This window comes from Vipera ursinii (genome assembly GCF_947247035.1).
Source record: "Vipera ursinii genome assembly, chromosome: 4".
Taxonomy (NCBI): Eukaryota; Metazoa; Chordata; class Lepidosauria; order Squamata; family Viperidae; genus Vipera; species Vipera ursinii.
Window position 1 is genome coordinate 95,825,657 of NC_139514.1, and position 19,938 is coordinate 95,845,594.

The 19,938-nt window shown below is 45.3% G+C and overlaps 1 protein-coding gene across 1 annotated transcript in view; it reads left to right on the top strand.

Annotated features, from left to right (window-relative positions):
• The window catches only part of UBAC2 (UBA domain containing 2), a 111,464-nt gene that overhangs the window by 26,897 nt on the left and 64,629 nt on the right, over positions 1-19,938 (top strand). The gene's annotated exons all lie outside the window — the stretch shown is intronic.

Genomic DNA, 19,938 nt, shown 5'->3' on the forward strand with positions numbered 1-19,938 from the left:
TGACCATAGACTATCTGATATAAAATTATCCTTAATTCTTTGCTTCTGTTCAAACTTAGTTTAGGTGTAATCTTAAATGAAATTAAACTGAATACAGAGGAATTGCCATCCATTTTCTCCCTGTCTTAATATACAGTATATAAATAAGTTCAGTTTAATTTATAAATTATAAATTAATGTCTAATGTTTTGCCAGTCACTAACCCTAATCTTATTAGGGTTAGTGACTGGCAAAACAAAACAATAAAAGATAGAGAATTTCAAAAGGAACAAAATGAATTTTATATTAATAGAATTCTAAAATTTAAGGGAGTTAATTCTTGCATAAATCAGTGTTGATTGAAAGAAACTTTGCAACTCTTCTATACATATGAGGATTGCTGTCTGACAATAGGACGTATGTGAACTGATCCCCATAATTTGCCCCCCAAAAAGGTCCATGTATGAGTGTAATTGTAATAATGGATCATTATAGAATAATGTCTGTGGAGATTCTCAGTCATTCACGTCATGGTTGTCCCAAAGGTGCTTTTTTGAAAAGCAACTGGACTTGTTTTTCCTTTGCTTCTCATTCAAGAACAGAACTAAAGAAGCTTCTTGAGCGAGAAGCAAAATATCTTCAAGGAAAAACAAAGTCCAGTTCCCTTTGGAAAACCTTCTTTGGGATATCCCTATAGAGTAGTTCCTTCCCCGCCATCTGCGTTGCATTATCATAGCATGTGTGTGTGGGTATGTGTTCCTGGTGGAAATTAGCAAAAAAAGGCAGGAGTGTATATCAAGAAAGTCTACTCCCACAAGGTTACTCAAGCCATGAAAATCATTCAAGTTACCCCTCTAAAGCAACTAGGCTCCTGTATTGAGAGTAACAGTATAGGAAGATGCTGGAAACAGATTGTCATTTAATGACAATAGCAATGGTATAATTTCATATTCTATGGGAGAAGGCAATACAGTTCTAAACCATTCCTGTATTTTACTGAGAAAACCGCATGCACAGGCAACATAAAGTAATTTATCCTATGGTGCCTATAGAGATGATGGGCCTCTCTTGCAGAATCTTTTTTTGATCTGCCAATAACCAGATTAACCTAGGCTCAATAGACAAAAAACACTGGAAACTTGGAAATAGGGTGGATATCTCCCTTCAGTGGCTGGGGGCTACTTTTATTTTACAAAAGGAAAGCTCATAAAAAAGGAAAGAATAAAAAAGAATGGTAAATTATAAATACCTTAAACTAGTTCTAGTTCCTTTCTGGTTCTAAACTAGAAATTAATCTTAATAAAAATATATATTATTAATCTGTTTTCTAGAGGCTCGATATCTATACTATTTTCTTTAAAGTCCAATTCCTGTCACGACGTCCTCTGCGAAGAAACACGAACACACCAAAGGTACGGGTGACAAGGTTTATTCTTCACCTCTCACAACACAAACCGTGGTAAAGTCAGCGTTGAGGCATCCAGCCTCAACGCTCTTTTATCATGCAGCTACACCCTAACCCCACCCCATCAGAGCAAACCGGCATCCGCCCGCCTCCCCATAAAAGCCCCACCAATCACCCTGCACAGTCACCACCCACCGTGTGCATTGCTGCGGCCCGCCAGGCCCTCCCTCAGGTAAGGCCTGTCCTTCCGCCCCCATACACCCCCTGTCCGTCCTGGCTTTGCAACTGCATGCTCCCCCCTGGGTCCACCCGAATGCCCAGCGAGAGAGGGAGGCAGTGTGGGTATGGCCACCCCCTCGTCCGTGGCTGCCTGCGGCAGGTCAGGCCGTCCGGCCAGTCCTCCATCGTCTCCTACTCGTCCCGGCTCAGGCTGCGGTTGCATTCCCGCAGGGCGCTCTGTTAGTGTTGTGCCCGCCGGCCGGTAGGCGGACGGACGGCGGTGTTCCCGGGGCCCGGGCGCAGGCGCAGCCCGCAGCTCTGAGTCCAGCCGCCGAGGCGTCGGAAGAGCCAGAGCAGACGCGCCCACCAGCTGCCCGACGGGCGCCCGGAGTTCACCTCGCCGGCGAGGTGAGCGCGCGTCCATCGGCCGCCCAGTTGTGGGCGCACCAGTCAACTGTGCGGCGGAGACCCGGCGTTGCTCGCGTCGGCCGGGCGAGGCCACGGCCATCAGCTGGTCGGCGGGAGCCCGACGCCGCGTCCTTCGGCTGGGGGTGGGAGCGGCTGGTGGCTCCAACGCCGGTTGCTTCGGTGTCGCGTGGCCGCCGGGCCCCGGCGCGGCCAGCACGGACGTCTGCTGGCCAGGAGCAAGCTGCTGCGGTCGGGGACGGCAGGCGAGTGCAGGAGACGGCGGTCCGCTGGGGGAGGGAGGGACCGCTCCCCCGTGTCGGCGGAGGTGGTGTCAAGGCCCGGGCGGGTGGCAGGCCGGCGGGACTTGACAGTTGGCTCCCCCTACCACATGCCCACCTGCAAAGGAAGAACAACAAGATGGACATTCACGGACCCAGGCCACTGAGTCCCCGGCGCCACCCCCCGGCTTGGACGGATTTGTACGGTGAAAAGCCATGACCAGACGAGCTGCCCGGACGTCCCCTTTTCCCACCCAAGAGGCCTCTGCCAGTGGGTGTCCTTTCCACAATACGAGGTACTGCACTTGCCTCCTCCATACCCGTGAATCAAGGATTGTCTATATTTCGTACTGGTCCCCGTGAACAGGCCCCGGTGCGTGTCCACCTGCCTTCCCTGTCATCCCCCTGGGGGGTCTCAGCAGGCTACTGTGGAAGACTAGGTGGACCTTCCCTAGGAACTTTGGCAACCGTAATCGTACGGTCATGGGGTTGATCACTCGGACCACTTGGAAAGGGCCAAGAATCTTGGGGCCTAACTTCCTGCTCGGTACCCGCAACTGCAAGTATTTGGTCGACAGGTAAACCCACTCCCTGGCCTTGGGGGTTTCGAAGGGTTCCCGCTTCTTGTCTGCCTGCTCCTTGACCCGTGCTTGGGCCTTTGCCATCGCCTCCTTAGCGACCTTCCAAGCACCCCCAAGTTGGTGCATCCACTCCCCGGGCCCGGTGGGTGTCACTGGCCCCTGTCCACACTCAGGGACAGGGACGAGGTCATACCCTGCCACCACCTGATATGGTGTCAAGCCCGTGCTGCTGTGCACGGCGTTGTTGTGGGCGACCTCAGCAAACACAAGGAGGTCTACCCAGTCTGTTTGTTGGTAAGACACGTAACTCCTTAGGAGCCTTTCCACTGTGGCGTTAGCCCTCTCAGCGGCTCCGTTGGTGTTCGGGTGGTAGCCAGAGCTCAGACCCTGGGTGGACCCGATGTGTTGCAGGAACTCCCGCCAGAACCGTGCCGTAAATTGGACCCCACGATCCAATATTATCCGTCTGGGAACCCCGTGTAGCCGATAGACGTGTGTCAGAAACATCCATGCCAATCGTTTGGCAGATGGTAGACTTTTACAGGGGATGAAGTGCGCCTGTCTGGAGAAGAGGTCGATGACCGTCCAGATCACTGTGTAGCCCCTACTTTCCGGCAACCCGACAATAAAGTCCATGGCAATGTCTTGCCATGGCCGTTCGGGGTCCGACACAGTCTGTAATAGTCCCAATGGCTTCCCAACATGGGGTTTTACTGTGGCACACACATGACAGCTCCGGACGTGTTGTTCTACGTCCGCCTTCATGCACGGCCACCAAAATTGGGGCCGTGCCAAGTGTAGGGTTTTAAGGAAGCCGAAGTGTCCGGCTTGTTTGGCGTCGTGACACCGGTGTAGGATGGTGGGACGAAGTGCTTGGGGCACGTATAGCTTGTCCCCGTGCCAGGCCAAGCCATTGCGCATGGTGAGAAGGCTGGGGTGCTCCTTCAGCCAGGCGTCCGTAGCTAGAGCCTCACTCATGGCACGGGACAGATCATCCCCCACGCTGCAGACCGCCTGGTTCACGACCGTGGATTCACCGGGCGGGATGGGCTCCTGCACCACGTTCCCGTTTGGTGTTGTATTGCAGACCGCGTTGACTCCACGGAAGTTGACACACAGGCGAAGCGAGCCATCCTTCTTTTCTCGGAACAGTATCGGCACCGCTATTCTGGACCGGGCAGGTTGGATGAATCCCCTTGTGAGGTTTTTATCTATGTAATGCATCCAGCCTCAACGCTCTTTTATCATGCAGCTACACCCTAACCCCACCCCTTCAGAGCAAACCGGCATCCGCCCGCCTCCCCATAAAAGCCCCACCCATCACCCTGCACAGCCACCACCCACCGCGTGCGTTGCTGCGGCCCGCCTGGCCCTCCCTCAGGTAAGGCCTGTCCTTCCGCCCCCATACGCCCCCCTGTCCATCCTGGCTTTGCAACTGCATGCTCCCCCCTGGGTCCATCCGAATGCCCAGCGAGAGAGGGAGGCAGCGTGGGTATGGCCACCCCCCCGTCCGTGGCTTCCTGCGGCAGGTCAGGCCGTCTGGCCAGTCCTCCGTCGTCTCCTACTCATCCCAGCTCAGGCTGCGGTTGCATTCCCGCAGGGCGCTCTGTTAGTGTTGTGCCCGCTGGCCAGTAGGCGGACGGACGGCGGTGTTCCTGGGGCGCAGGCGCAGCCCGCAGCTCTGAGTCCAGCCGCCGAGGCGTCGGAAGAGCCAGAGCAGACGCGCCCACCAGCTGCCCGACGGGCGCCCGGAGCGCGTCCGTCGGCCGCCCGGTTGTGGACGCGCCAGTCAGCTGTGTGGCGGAGACCCGGCGTTGCTCGCGTCGGCCGGGCGAGGCCACGGCCATCAGCTGGTCGGCGGGAGCCTGACGCCGCGTCCTCAGGCTGGGGGTGGGAGCGGCTGGCGGCTCCAACGCCGGTTGCTTCGGTGTTGCGTGGCCGCCGGGCCCCGGCGCGGCCAGCATGGACGTCTGCTGGCCAGCTGGTCTGCTGGCCAGGAGCAAGCTGCTGCGGTCGGGGACGGCAGGCGAGGAGACGGCGGTCCGCTGCGGGAGGGAGGGACCGCTCCCCCGTGTCGGCGGAGGCGGTGTCGAGGCCCGGGCGGGTGGCAGGCCGGCGGGACTTGACAATTCCACTATATTTTTAAATCTTTCTATTCTATATTTAATACATTTGTCATTTCTATTTTCCACATCTTGTTCCTATGAGCTGTTATTTTCAGTCTGAACCTGAGGCCAAACCCCATTAAATTTCTGCATTAAAGGTTGCAGCATAAGATAAGATAGATAAGATAACCTTTATTGACATTTTTTTTACTGTGGGTACGACACACATCAAAAACGAAATTTAGTTGCCCACTCTCAAAGTGAAACATATGAAACACCTACACATATTATATACAACATATGTACAGACCCACACCCCTATATATACATAACAAATACATATTAAATACTGTCCATCTTGAATATATAACAGAGGGAGGAAGCTTAAGAGTTCACAAGGTTAATGCTGTATGGTATGGCTTTTCAACCAGTGGTACGCGTACCACTAGTGGTACGTGAGCACCTGGCTGTTGGTATGCGGCGTCGCCTGCCTCCCCCCCGCCTCCCCCGCCGCATCCTCCCCACCCCCGCGCTCCGCTGCTTCCCAGCTCACTTGCTGCTGGAAAGCATGCTGATTGGCAGCGGTCTGCAGGAACCCTACAGAGGGTGCGCGCAGGTGCAGAGTGAGACCCCACCCTCCCCAGGGACTTGTGCAGCAACCAGATTGACTTCTGATTGGCGCTTCTTTGGGGTACACATGGCCAGGAAGGCGCGTCAGAGTCCCAGGTACCAGTAAGGCGATCGGCCCACTCCTCCCCCATCACCCACCAGCCCCAGAAGAGCTCCACGCGAGCACCTCGCTGGCCGCCGAACCCTTCCTTTTGAGCAGGAGCGCCCTTGCCCTGCTTGCCCTTGGCCGCCTCTGCAGGTGCTGCTCTAGCGTGAAGAGGGCAAGGCCAGTCCCCGTTCGGCCCGCCACCCCTAGGAGAGCCCCGCGCGAGTGCCTCGCTGGCCACCAAACCCTGCCTTTTGAGCAGGAGTGGCTGTCGAGCCCCGGGTTCAACAATCAACCGGGTGTGGGGGGGAATCCATGCAGCAACCTGGCTACCTGGCCTGCCAGCAGCTCACTGCTCCGCCAATCAGCTGGGAGGCTGAGACTCTGGATTTGAGCCACTGACAGAGCGCAACACAGGGAAGACACGCCAAAAGCTCGCCCCGGAGCCTCCGCTGCCAGAAGCCTGCTTGCAAAAAGCGGGGCAGGCGGCAGCAACTGCTCATGGCGCTAGCCAAAAGCAAGCAGGGCAAGGCTGCTATGAAGCCCTGGGCTCGACAACCGGTTGTGGGGAGAGGGAATCCTTGCAGCAACCCGGCTACCTGGCCTGCCAGCTGCTTGTTGCTCTGCCGATCAGCTGGGAGGCTGAGACTCCGGATTTGAGCCACCGACAAAACGCAGCACAGGGAAGACGCACCAAAGCCAGCCGCTCATTGCTGTGCTGATCAGCTGGTTTGCTGTGTGGATTCCTCCCCCCACACCCACCGAGTTGATTGTCGAGCCTGGGGCTTGATAGTGGCCTTGCCCTGCTTGCTTTTGGCCAGTGCCATGAGCAGCTGCTGCCGCCCGCCCCACTTTTTGCAAGCCCCGTTATGCCACCTTTGCAGGCTTCTGGCAGCGGAGGCTCCGGGATGAGCTTTGGCATGTCTTCCCTGTGCTGCGCTCTGTTGGCGGCTCAAATCCGGAGTCTCAGCCTCCCAGCTGATTGGCGGAGCAGCGAGCTGCTGGCAGGCCAGGTAGCCGGGTTGCTGCATGGATTCCCCCCCCACAGCCGGTTGATTGTCATGCCCGGGGCTTTATAGTGGCCTTGCCTTGCTTGCTTTTGGGTGGCACCATGAGCAGCTGCTGCTTCCTGCCCCACTTTTTGCAAGCAGGCTTCCAGCAGCGGAAGGCTCCAGGATGAGCTTTGGCGCGTCTTCCCTGTGCTGCGCTCTTCGGCGGCTCAAATCCGGAGTCTCAGCCTCCCAGCTGATCGGCGGAGCAATGAGCGGCTGGCAGGCCAGGTAGCTGGGCTGCTGCACGGATTCCCCCCCCATAACCAGTTGATTGTCATGTCCGGGGCTTGATAGCGGCCTTGCCCTGCTTGCTTTTGGGCGGCACTGTGAGCAGCTGCTGCCGCCTGCCCCACTTTTTGCAAGCAGGCTTCCAGCAGTGGGAGGCTCCGCCTGCTTGCTTTTGCCCTGTTTGCTTTTGGGCGGTGCCGTGAGCAGCCGCCGCCGCCCGCCCCGCTTTTTGGAAGCCCCATTATGCCGCCACTGCAGGCTTCCGGCAGTGGGAGGCTCCGGGACAAGCTTTGGCACGTCTTCCCTGTGCTGCACTCTGTCTGTGGGGCCTGCCTTGGGAAAGGTGGAAGCGCAGCTGTGGTCCGGGACAGTCAACCGCTCCGAGCCCTGTTTGGCCGGCTTTGTCCCTCCATCCCCCAAGAACAGCTGATTGTGATATGCTGCCGTGTGCTTCCCCGAGTGTGCCTCAGCCCCGGATCTCCCCCCACCTGGGACTCCGGCTGCGTCTGCAGAAGGCAGCAGGGCGAAAGGCACTTTAGCGTGTCTTCCATCCATCCCGTGTGAAGGGTGCCCTCCTGCCCCGTGGTCCACAGCAGCATTGTTGGTGTGCATGGATCGACTGTGAGCGAATGCGAGGTGTTTCTGTTGCTGGAATAAAGCTTATTAAATGAGCTAGCAACCTCCAAGTATCATTGATAGATCTTCCCTAACTTTTCTTGGGCGCTTCATAAAGACTTAAGTGGGCATTAGGTTTCTTGGTAAAAATGGATTAGGAAGGAAGGAAGGAAAAGGAAGGAAGGAAGGAAATGACGGAGGGAGGGAAGGAGGAAAGGACAAAGAGGGAGGGAAGGAAGAAAGGAAAGGAAAGAAGGAGGAAGGGACAATGGGAGAGAGGGAGAGAAAGAGAGGGAAAGAGAGGGAGAGAAAGAGAAAGGGAGAGAGAGATAGAGGGAGGTAAAGAGAAGGAGAGAGAAAGGGAGGGAGAGAGAAAGGGAGAAAGAGAAATAGACGGAGACAAAGAGAAAGAAGGAGGAAGAGAGAAGGAGAGAAGGAGAGAGAAAGGGAGGGAGGGAGAGAAGGGGAGAGAGAGAGATTAAATTAGTAACATGGTGGTTAAGTGCTTGTCACAAGGTTGCAAAAGGCGATCACATGACCCTGGAACAATGTGACCATCATAAATATGAATTGGTTGCCAAGCATCTGAATGTAAATCACATGACCCTGGGGATGCTGCAACAGTCATAGGTGTGAAAAATGGTCATAAGTCACTTTTTTCAGTGCCGTTGTAACTTTGAACAGTCACTAAGTGAATTGTTTTTTCTTTTTTCTTTTTTTGGTCAAGTTTTTGACACCTTGCTGGGCGACTGGTGGTACTCGGACATTGCCTTATCCTAAAAGTGGTACAATGGGTGAAAAAGTTGAAAAGCCCTGCTGTATGGAATGAAACTATGGCTGAATCTGGATGTTCTGCTTCAGATACCATGAAGCCTCCTCCCAGAAGATAACAGGGAAAGCAGGTCATGAAGAGGATGTGTAGTGTCCCACATAATCTTATGGACCCTGCTCAAGCAACGCTTCTGTGCTATGTCCTGGATGGGAGGGAGGGAACTGCCAATGATCTTTTCGGCCATCCTCACCACTCTCTGCACCGCCTTCCTGTCTGAAGCAGTGATGCTTCTAAACCAGACTGTGATGCTGTATGACAGGATGTTCTCGATCGTCCCCCTGTAGAAAGTGGTAAGGATAGGAGAAGGAAGATGTGCTTTTCTCATGCGACACACAAAATGCAGGCCTTGCTGTGCTTGCTTCACCAGTGTCTCGCTGTTGAGCAACCAAGCCAGCCTACTCGTTAGCTGCACACCCAGGAATTTGATGCTGGTAACCATCTCCACAGGTGAATCATTAATGCAAAGAGAAGTGTGGCTGTGCCTGCCTTTTCTGAAATCGACAATGATCTCTTTGGTTTTTCCGGTATTTAAAACTAGGCCATTTTCTTTGCACCAGTTAACCGTCATATTAAGAGGCTGCTGGCACAATTATTTTTCAGTCACGCATTGCCCAAATACTTTCTTCATTTTATTCTTTCTGACTTTGAAAACAACATTGTACCTCTACTGTTTTTTATATCCTGAGCAGTAATCGGTTGATCTTGTACTAAAAATATCAAATTTCAGTCCATTTCAATTCACTGATGTCTAAGATATCAGTATATAATTGATTCATTACATCTTTCACTGTGTTGCACTTTCCATGTTCACGCTTCTTACATTTCCTGTTCCCATTGATTCTGTCTTTGCAGATTTGCCTTTTCTTTTCCTGCATGGCAACATTAGTAACTGGATGCCCAGCATGCTTCATTTAGCCACATCAAAAATGCCATTTAGTACTTTGAAAGATCCTCAGTTCTTCCTCAGTAGCATCTTGAATGCCATCCAACCTGAGAAGCTGTGAAAAGCCTGACAGATAGTAAGCACTTGTGCTCCTTTCTCCCCCTCCTATCTTTGCTCTCCCCCTATCATCTCAACCAGGGCTTTTCAACCTTTTCACCCATTGTACCACTTTTAGTATATGGCAACGTCCAAGTACCACCAGTCGCCTAGCAAGGTGTCTGTTGAGGATTGGCAGCGGGGGTAGGGTGGGGGTGGGGAGTTTGGTTTTGATACCCCCACCCCCATCTGCTGGGTGGTTGCAGCAGGTTTTGGTCACTTCACATGTCCCTGGGACATTGTGACCATCTTAAATATGAATCGGTTGCCATGCATCTGAATCTAACTCACAAGACCCTGGAGATGCTGCAACATTCCAGCTGATCGGCGCTTATACTGGGCTCAGCAGAAGGGCCAGGCTCAGCACCAAGCTCCAACTGAAGCCTGGCATTGATCCTGGTGCTTCCACTGAGCCCTGACAGCCCTGCAGCTCCAGCCATCTCTCGCCCAGGCTTGTGCGGTGCTGCCACCGGTTCAACTCATTCCCCTCCCCCGCTACCACTTTTCTAGGATGGCCACGTACCACCTGCCAGGTGCCAATGTACCACAGGTGGTACCCGTACCACTGGTTGAAAAGCCCTGATCTCAACAACCCAGCTACCAGTCAGAGAGCAGCATTGGGCAAGAAGTGGGGACACAAAATGGCTGCACCTACAGGCTGCATGAGAAATAGCCTGAACAGAGCCATGGCTATAAAACAAAATGCTAAAACAACAACAACAAAAACTAACTAACTAACAAAAACACAACGCGCGAGTTGTGATGGGGGCCTCCCGATACTCCCATGTAACACCTCTGCTCCGCGAGCTGCATTGGCTTCCGGTTGCCCTTCGGGTGAGATTCAAGGTGCTGGTGATGACCTATAAAGTCCTAAATGGCCTGGGTCCGGGATATTTGAGGGAACACCTCCTGCCAGCATCAAACTCCCTTCGTCCAGTGCGCTCGCACAGGGAGGGTCTTCTCAGGGTGCCGCCGGTAAAAGATTGCCGCCGGATAACACCCAGGGGGAGGGCCTTCTCTGTGGGTGTGCCTGCCCTCTGGAACCAGCTGCCTGTGGAGCTTAGGACCGCCCCTGACCTTCGTTCATTCTGCCGGGACCTGAAGACTTGGCTCTTTGAGCTCTCCGGCCCAGGCTGAGAATTTTTAACTGAGGTTTTTAGTTAAGGGATAATTTAATCTTTTTAAATTGTTTTTTAACTTTTGTATTTCGTACTGTTTGATTTTAAATACCCTGTAAACTGCCCTGAGTCCTTCGGGAAAGGGTGGTATATAAATTTAATACAATAAAATAAAATAAAATAAAATTAAAATTAAATTAAATAACATAGTTGGAAATAGTAAGGATGAAAACATGGCTGGACTGTATGACCTACAAAACCAATACGAAGCAGGAGAATAATTGTTGTTGTTTGCCAATTCTGTGATTTCTTCATTGCCAATGGGTTCATCAAACAACATCTGTATACATGGATATCACCAGGTCGAGCACACAGAAATTAAGAATAAAACCTCCACATCTAACCAGACTTTACAAGACAATTTTTTTAAAAAATAAATACAGGGTGCCCCAGCATGTAAAGTTAAAAAACACACACAAGCCCCTCCTATTCCCAGCCACATGTTTTATTTACTTTACCATCCAGGTGCAACAGAAATCCAAAATCTTTACCAGACTCTGCCTTTTTCTTTCTTCAAAGGAAAAGTACCGTAATCTCATCCAGAATAAGTTGTACAGGTAGTTCTTTCTTAATAGCCTTTCTTAAATGTTAAAATAATTTTGCTCTATTTATGATCTTTTTTGCCACAATTGCTAAGCAAATCATTGCAGTTGTTAAGTGAATCATGAGGTCATTAAACAAATCTAGATCTGAATCTGATCTGCATGATCAATTTCAGTTAAATGTGGAGTTGCACTTTGTGGGAAAACAAAGATTGGACCCTGGAAAATTCAGAATATTGAGATCTCAGTTGGCTTTTTTATGCAGATATTGGATCATTCAACCAAATGATAGCCTAAATTAATTTATATATCATGTATTAATTTAAGCTATCATTTGATTTGCTTGATCTTGATGTAGTGAGTTGTATACAAAAAGCAGAAAGCAAGCCATGCCTTAGTGTGATTTGTGAATATTGTTACAATTGTCATTTTAGCTAATAGGTTTTTGGCAGTTACAACCAACCAAAAAGAACAAGCATTCAAAATATAGGGAATGGCATTTTTTCTTGAGAATTCATTATCTTTATATAATAATTTTAAAAATATTCTTGGTGTGAATGTATGAATGAGCAAAATGTATCATAATTTACTCTTGGTTTTAATAAGTCAGTATTACAGTCTGCTTATTTTTTTACAATTGTTTTTGGGGAGTAAGAAAATTTATAATTGTTGATATTTATCAGAAAGAGTTTTTTATGTATTTTCCCACAACTTATATATTTATTAATATTAATTGCTAAACTTTTTTAAGGATCTCCATGCAGCAAGATAGGCAGCAAACAAATTTAATAAATAAATAAACTTTTTTAAAATTCAAGTTTCATTGATATCTGTCTTTCATATATTGATGTTCTCTAGGGTATATTTTAAAAAATAGTAATTTAGTCAATGCATTTTTATTATAACTTCTGTAGAAATGTACATCCAGATTTTCCTATTACTAATATTTGATTAAAGAAAAACTCCAATACTAGAGTCTTTGCTTAAAATTCATGTCCAGTCTTTGCTTAATATAACAACAACAACAATAATAATAATAGAGTTGGAAGGGACATTAGAGGTCTTCTAGTCTAACTCTCTGCTCATGTAGGAAACCCTACATCAGAGGTCACCAAACTTCTGGGCACCAGGGACCGGTTCCGTGGAGAAAGGTTTTTCCACAGACCAGAGAGTGTGTGGTTTTGTGTGCTGCCTGCATGCCACGGATGGGGCTTTGCTTGTTTTTTGCGGACCAGTTGCTAGCATGCCGCAGACCAGTACCGGTCCATGGACCGGGGGTTGGAGATCCCTGCCCTACACCATTTCAAACAAATGACTGTCCAGTCTCTTCTTAAAAACTTCCAGTGTTGGAGCATTCACAACTTTGGAGGCAGATTGTTCCATTGATTAATTGTTCTAACTGGTAGGAAATTTCTCCTTATTTCTAGGTGGTTTCTCTCCTTGATTAGTTTCCATCCATTGCTTCTTGTCCTGCCTTCAGGTGCTTTGGAGAATAGCTTCACTCCCTCTTCTTTATGGCAACCCCTGAGATAATGCAACATTGCTATCATGTCACCAGCTAGTCCTTCTCTTCATTAAACTAGATATAACCAATTCCAGCAACTGTTCTTTATATGTTTTAGCCTCAAGTCCCCAATCGTCTTTGTTGCTCTTCTCTGTACTCTTTCAACATCTTTTTGTTCATGTCTGTGCCACTAGGAATACAATTGGGAGCAGATTTCTTCATAAACAACTTGTAGTAATGTTTAAATTAATGTTGTAATATAACTGGTATAAATATATATGTAGCACTATTGCCCTCTGCTGTTCAGTACCAACCATTGACTTTGCTATTATCAGTAGCTTAGCAGTGATACCGTATTTTTCTTGTATATATATTTTTTGTATATAATAAGTATCAAATATTACTTATTTGTTCTTTTATGTCTACCCAAGACTCTTAAAGCTTAGTGATAATAGGTAAGTGTCAAATATCTAGGATTTATGTACATGGGGTTGCCCTTGAAGAGCATCTGGAAGCTTCAGATGATATAAAATGTGGTGCAGACATGTGAGGACCTAGATCAGCACACATTACATCTCTGCTCTGTGTGCTGCATTAGTTACCAGTTGGCTTCCAGATTCAATTCAAGGTGCTGATAATGACCTATAAAGTCCTATATATCATGAGGCCAGGATATTTGAGAGACCACCTCTACCTCATCATATTTACCCATCACATCTGGCAGAAAGGACATATTATGAGTCTCAATCACAGAGTAATGTCATCTAATGCAAACCAGTTGGAGAGCCTTTTCTGCCATAACACCCAGTCTCTGGGACAGCATCCTTTCTGAGGTTAGATTGGCCCCAAACTTTTTGGCCTTCCAAAAGGCCCTGAATATTTGGCCTTGTCATCTGGCCTGGGGATTTCATAATGTTGGTTAGAACCTTCAAAGCAATTGTTCTTTTAGAGAAACTGATGATGCTTTCCAGGACTTCATCTTTTTATAGCTTTTAAAATAGCTTTATTATATTTAATGTTTTAATGATTTTTATATGTTTTTGGAATTTTTAAAAAATTATTTTTGTGTTTTTTGTATTTCTTTGTAACCACCCAGAGTCATAGAAATCAGATAGGTGACTAAATAAATAAATAAATGGCAACAGGGGATTAATTGACTTGTTTCTTAGATATGGTTGCTGTACTGCTCTTTTTTTTTTTTTGTAGTCACACAAAACCAGTTCTGTTCCCTGGTCGGTTCAGCTAATGCACTTCGGCCATTTCTGTCTGTCTCAATGAAATTTACAGTAATATAGTGTGACATGGCTATCCTGGAAGCAAATGGACTATCAAACTGCATCAGTGATACTGTTTCTAAGTCTCAAGAAATAACTGTTCCACTTATTTTGTGTTGGTTAAACTCCATTTGAATGCTGTGTTGTGCTCTGAGAACCACACTTCTGAAAAAATTGTGACAAACTGGAAGAGTTATATAAAAAAAGGAGGCAATAAGTATCATCATTGGTCTTGAAACCCAATTCCAAATGGTATGAAGGATGATTGAAGAAATTGTGAATGTTTAAACCTGAGGAAATCTTGAGAGGGGATGGATATCATAGCATTCTTCAAATACTTGAATGGGTGTCCCATAGAAGAATGTGTTGTCCTGTGGTCTGGCATTGACTAAAAATGTGGTATACCAATTGCTTTATAACAGTAATGGCAAACCTATGACATGCGTGTCAAAGTTGAGACACCACAAGGTTTTAGGTGACACGAACCCCCAACAATGTCTATTCTTGAAAGAGTGCATGTGTCCTTTGACAATTTGCAGAGGCTGCAGAGGTCTCTCAGAAATGAGATGTGCTCTTGCACAGCCTCCTGAAATAACACAAGAGAACGCATGCTTTCATCCAGCCTCTAATGTCCTCAAAAATTGCACAAGAACAGCCTGTTTTTCATACAGTTTTCAGAAGTTGCAGAGGCTGCTTCGAGGACAAAAGCTTCATGCAATCAGAAGCTGCCTCGGGTAGTCCTTCAGCCTGTTAAGAGAAAGGGAACACACCTGAAAGTGCACGGTCTCAGCAGATCCTGGCGAATCACACACCTGATTGGACTCTATTTTGTTTAAACACATGAATATGTAAAGAATTGATTCTTTGATTTGTGGGGAGGGGTGTAAGAGAGAGAGAAAGAGAGACAGACACATCAGCAGAGTCAAGTTAGGCATTTTCTGATTTTTTGACATGCTGAGCCCAAATGGTTTACTGTCACTGCTCTTCTCATGGTTCCGACAGATGAAACTCTTCAAAGAACTTTGAGGCATTGTTTACCTTAAAGAATCTTTATTTGAGTAGCATAACATCGGCACTAACACAATCGAAGCCAAAAACTGAGTTCCCTTCCCCTGAGCACATAGTATCAAAGCACAACACCCTCCTCCAGTTAACAGTGATAAATCACAGGCTCCAATTAGTTTGAAATGCAGGCTTCCCCTGCAGCTCTCCAGCTCACCAATTCTTTATCACCTCTTATTTCAATAACCTTGGTTCTCCCACTAGGTTCAGTGTTATTGTGTCTAGCTAGACTCTCATGCACATTCCTCCCCCCTCCCTAGCATCATCTAACTCTAAAAACAAAAAGAGGAAAATGGTTGCATCACCATCTGTTTGTCAATGCAAAAACACCCGATGTTAGCAGCATTGACAGCTCTATTCAGAACAAATTCACTTCCTTTTCTTGTTTGCTACAGATTAATATCTCCTTATAAATGATACTTGGCACAAGACCTGTTTGCAGTTCTCAGAAAAAGATTTGAAGCTCAAACCACATCCTATTGCTATAGCTACCACATTACATATTACAGTAGAATATTTAAAAGGATCTCCAATCTGTGCCATCTAGTTTTCCGTCGGTTTTGAGGGGGCCCTATTTGGAAAGGATGATTTAGCAGAGAATCTATTCAGTTAAAACACTAATTTGTAATTGTATGAGGAGAAAATATGTGGAATTCTTTTCTTATGTACACCTGTACCCATATACACAAACAAAAGAAAACATTGAAGCATTTGGCTTTCTCGAATCTCAGCAATCAACTTGGATCATCCTGGATCCTTAGTGATGTTCACATGACGTGCTGAACTAGGGCATGAGATGATAGGGCTAAAGGGTCATATGAATAGGAAGAAAAGGCAGATTAACTCGAGAATCTAGATAACGTTTTGGTTTCAATCCCAAAGACCTGGGTTTATCTGGAGCAAATTAAATATGGAATTCAAAGAACTGACTTGATGGTTAACTGTCCTTCCTGTGATTGTGGCAAATTCCTAAAGAAACTGCAAAAATTTGGCCTGTTTAGGTCTTCCATTTCTGTCACAATTTGAATTATTTTTGCCCAGGTCTCACAAGATGAAAAACAATTAGGTTGAATGTAGTCCCTCTATCTTTGTCTACAGAGCACCAGCCACACAACGTTCTTGTTTTCACTTCAGAAAAAACAAAACTCCTCTTAAAAGGAAATACCAATTTCCCTTGCAGAGGCTAGGAGACGAGAAAATGGCTGTCAGTATAGCTTTAATGTACTGCTAACTTGTGTGCTGCCAACACATGAAGTGAATTAATTCAGTGAGAGAAGAAGACTCAGAATGATTCTGTTTGGTAAATGTGGTCATTGACTTCTTTTTCAGCATTTTGGCTGGTGGTGATGTGTTCTTTTTATTGTTTTTCTGAAGTTCTTTATACAATTATTTCTGCAGATGTTAAGGGTTATCCAAACAATTCTGATGAACCATCTTCAGGTATCATTTAGAAATAGCCTAGGATTCTTCATTTTTTTCAAAGATCATGTTCTTTCTGGAATGACTCCAGAAAGATGATTTAGGACTTGAGCATATTTGTTTCTTTAAACAGATGGCTACTACCCCATGGAATGTCTCAAAACTATTTTAAAAAAGATATCTTTGTTTCAGAACATTTTGATGTGAGATACTGGTTTTTACTAGTTGTGTCAGTAGAAAGTAGTCTTGCACAATTCTGTTGATTACTGTGCATCACTTATTTGTGCCATATTGTATATGGTACAGTTAAATCAGGTACATATTTGTAAAAAGTACAATAATACAATGTTTTTAAGGAATAAAGAACTCATTAGAAGAGACTTCTATAAAAAAGAGAAGAGAAGATGGTTCTTGGACAATTACTCCTACTACATCTAAAGCAAAATTAAACTTTTTCATAAAGAAAATTATATTCTTGAGATGAGCAATTTCTCTGGTGCGGGGATATATGACTGATAACTTGATATTACTGCTGTAGAGAATAAAATTTTCACCTGGGTGGGAAGAGTGGAAGGGAATTGTGTGCTTTGTTTTTTATATGAAAAATGTGTACAGGCAGTCCTTGACTTATAACCATTCGTTTAGTGACTGTTCAGAGTTACAACAGCACTGAAAAAAGTGACTTCTGACCGTTTTTCACACTTACAAACATTGCAGCATCCCCATGGTCATGTGATCAAAATTTGGACACTTGGCAACTGACACATATTTAAAATGGTTATAATGTCCCTGGATCATGTGATTGATTACTTTTTGCGACATTCTGACAAGCTCAGTCAATGGGGAGCCAGATTCACTTACTAACCATGTTACTAACTTAACAACTGCAGTGATTCACTTAACAACTGTGGCAAGAAAGGTCGTAAAATGGGGCAAAACTCACTTAACAACTATCTTGCTTAGCAAAGAAATTTTGGGCTCAATAGTGGTCTTAAGTTGAGAAGTACCTGTGTTAAACTTCACAGAGGCTTAATGTTCCTGTTAATTTTATGTTCCATTATCCCCAAATAGGGAAAATATTGACATTTGCAACCAAATTTAGATATACAAGTAGTGATGGAGCCACAAAGACACTGGAAGCAGTTCATGGATTGCAGACAAAACAAATTTATCAGATAGGATTAATGACTATTTTACACTTAGTAATTAGTGCCGCTTTGCTGATTATTAACTTATCTATAAAACTGGTTCACTGATCACAGCTGGGCATCTTGCCAATGTTTTTGCCAATTGTATGTCTACATTTGGTTTTTCTGTTTTTCAGGCCATCTCCTTTCTGACAGTCTTTGTCACTAGACTTCCTTCCTTTTTCGTGCGTGATGAAACCATAAGGGACAGTTATAAAATACTGCTTTCAGATATCAGCATTTTGCACTCCTCTGATGCATTGTATACCATCTAAATAAATTAATAATTAATAAATATTAACTAATTAAATTCTAATGCTTTGCTAGCATTAGCAAGAAAGTGAATAGTAGGCAAATGGCTGAAACCTAAGCCACTACATTTTATTTACACTTAATAGATAAACACTGTTACCTATCTTAATGATAATACAAAGGGCATTGCCAAATAATAGAAATACCTAAAAATAAATATTGTAATTATATCTTAGATGCATATCCTTTGGCTAGTTTTTATGCTGCTTGTATGAACTCTATGCCAATGGACATTTCTAGAGTTCTGATAAGAAATTACCAAATAAAATTTATTTTGAGGTAGTTTTTTAAAAGGATCAGGAGTAAGATCCTGATTTCTTGTCCATATACTGTAGATGAGGCAAGATCAGCATTGGCTTTACAAAGTTACATCTCAGTCTTACTAAGTCTAAAAGACTTAATAATAATAATAATAATAATAATAATAATAATAATAATAATAATAATAATAATAATAATAATAATAATAATAATAATAATAATAATAAAATAATAATAAAACTAATAACTTAGTTTTTAGGATTCTTTTTTTTAAAAAAAGAATATGTCATGCTTATTATAGGTTTATATATCTATATATATAGCATTTTGAGTTGGTGAAATGTCTCATTTCAAATAAGAAAATATATTTATCCCCCAAAATGCACAGGAACAAGCTGATTAAAATCCAAAGGGTGCTTTTTCAAGAGGGAACTGGACTTGTTTTTGTCTTTGAAGACATTTCGTTTCTCATCCAAGAAGTTTTTTCAGCTCTGACTAGATGGTAGGGAATGAAAGGATTTATATTCCTGGCAGACAGCTGGTCATTTGCATTCTTTTAGAGAGTCGTTGAGGCCACTTGGAAATTTATCTGTGTCCTCAAGGTGGTGCAAAAGGGTGTGGAACCTTCTTGGAACTGCTTGGTATATGCAGAGACATATGCAGATCTGTACAACCACTTTATAAATGCATGACACACATAGAAAAAAAACTCATCAGGACAAGATTCAGCAGTCCACCTGCATTTAAAAGACAAAGGCCACTCTTTTGAAGACAGCAAAGCCCACATTCTGGACAGAGAGGACTGCTTGTTTGAAAGAGGGGTCAAAGGGGCCATCTCTGTCAAAACTGAACAGCCCTCTTTCAATAGAAGGAAAGGGATATGACAGCATCTAACTCCAGTCTACAACACAGTCCTTTCAGCAGTTTGAAGAAGGCTCTACACCTGTGACCCTGAGGACACAGATAAACCTCCAAGTGGCCTCAGCAACTCTCTAAAAGAATGTAAGTGACCAGCTGTCTGTAAGGAATATAAATCCTTTCCCCGCCATCCAGTCAGAGCTGAAGAAGCTTCTTGGAAGAGAAGCAAAACGTCTTCAAAGAAAAACAAGTCCAATTGCCTCTTGACAAAGCTCCTTTTGACCTAGATGAGTGAGAATCTCCATAGACATTAAGCCAATTAAAACTGCTGAAGAAAAAAAAGAGAAATTTATCAAGTTGATTAGAAAAACTCACATTTCTTTGGAGTAAATTTGTGAAAGAAACTACAGACTTGGTGGGGATAACTGAGACTGGTTCAATTGCAGCATTGACCCAATAACCGTAAATAGTTAACCAAGAAAACAGAAAATCCAGTGAGGTATTTGATAATCACTCAGTTTTTTTTCCATAACACTCTCGTTGACATTCAGAAAAATAATGGGAATGAAGATAATTTTTGAAGATACTTTATTTTGCTGAATACTTTTTAAATCTATGGGCCTGATAACAGATATAATTACAGCTTTTTCCAGACAGTTTTTGATCTGAAAAATTCAATTGTAAGTGTAATTTAAACATCCATAAAACATTATACATTGCATTAACTTTAAGTGATATATTTTTTCAATATAGTACTGTATTGGTCTTTTTCTAATTGAGAAGAAATGTTTAGACACTTGACTGCTCACCCCCCCCATAGTAAATAGAAGAAAAATGCAAGGAGAAGTAATAATTCCATTGATTTCTGTTCCTTTATTTCCTGCT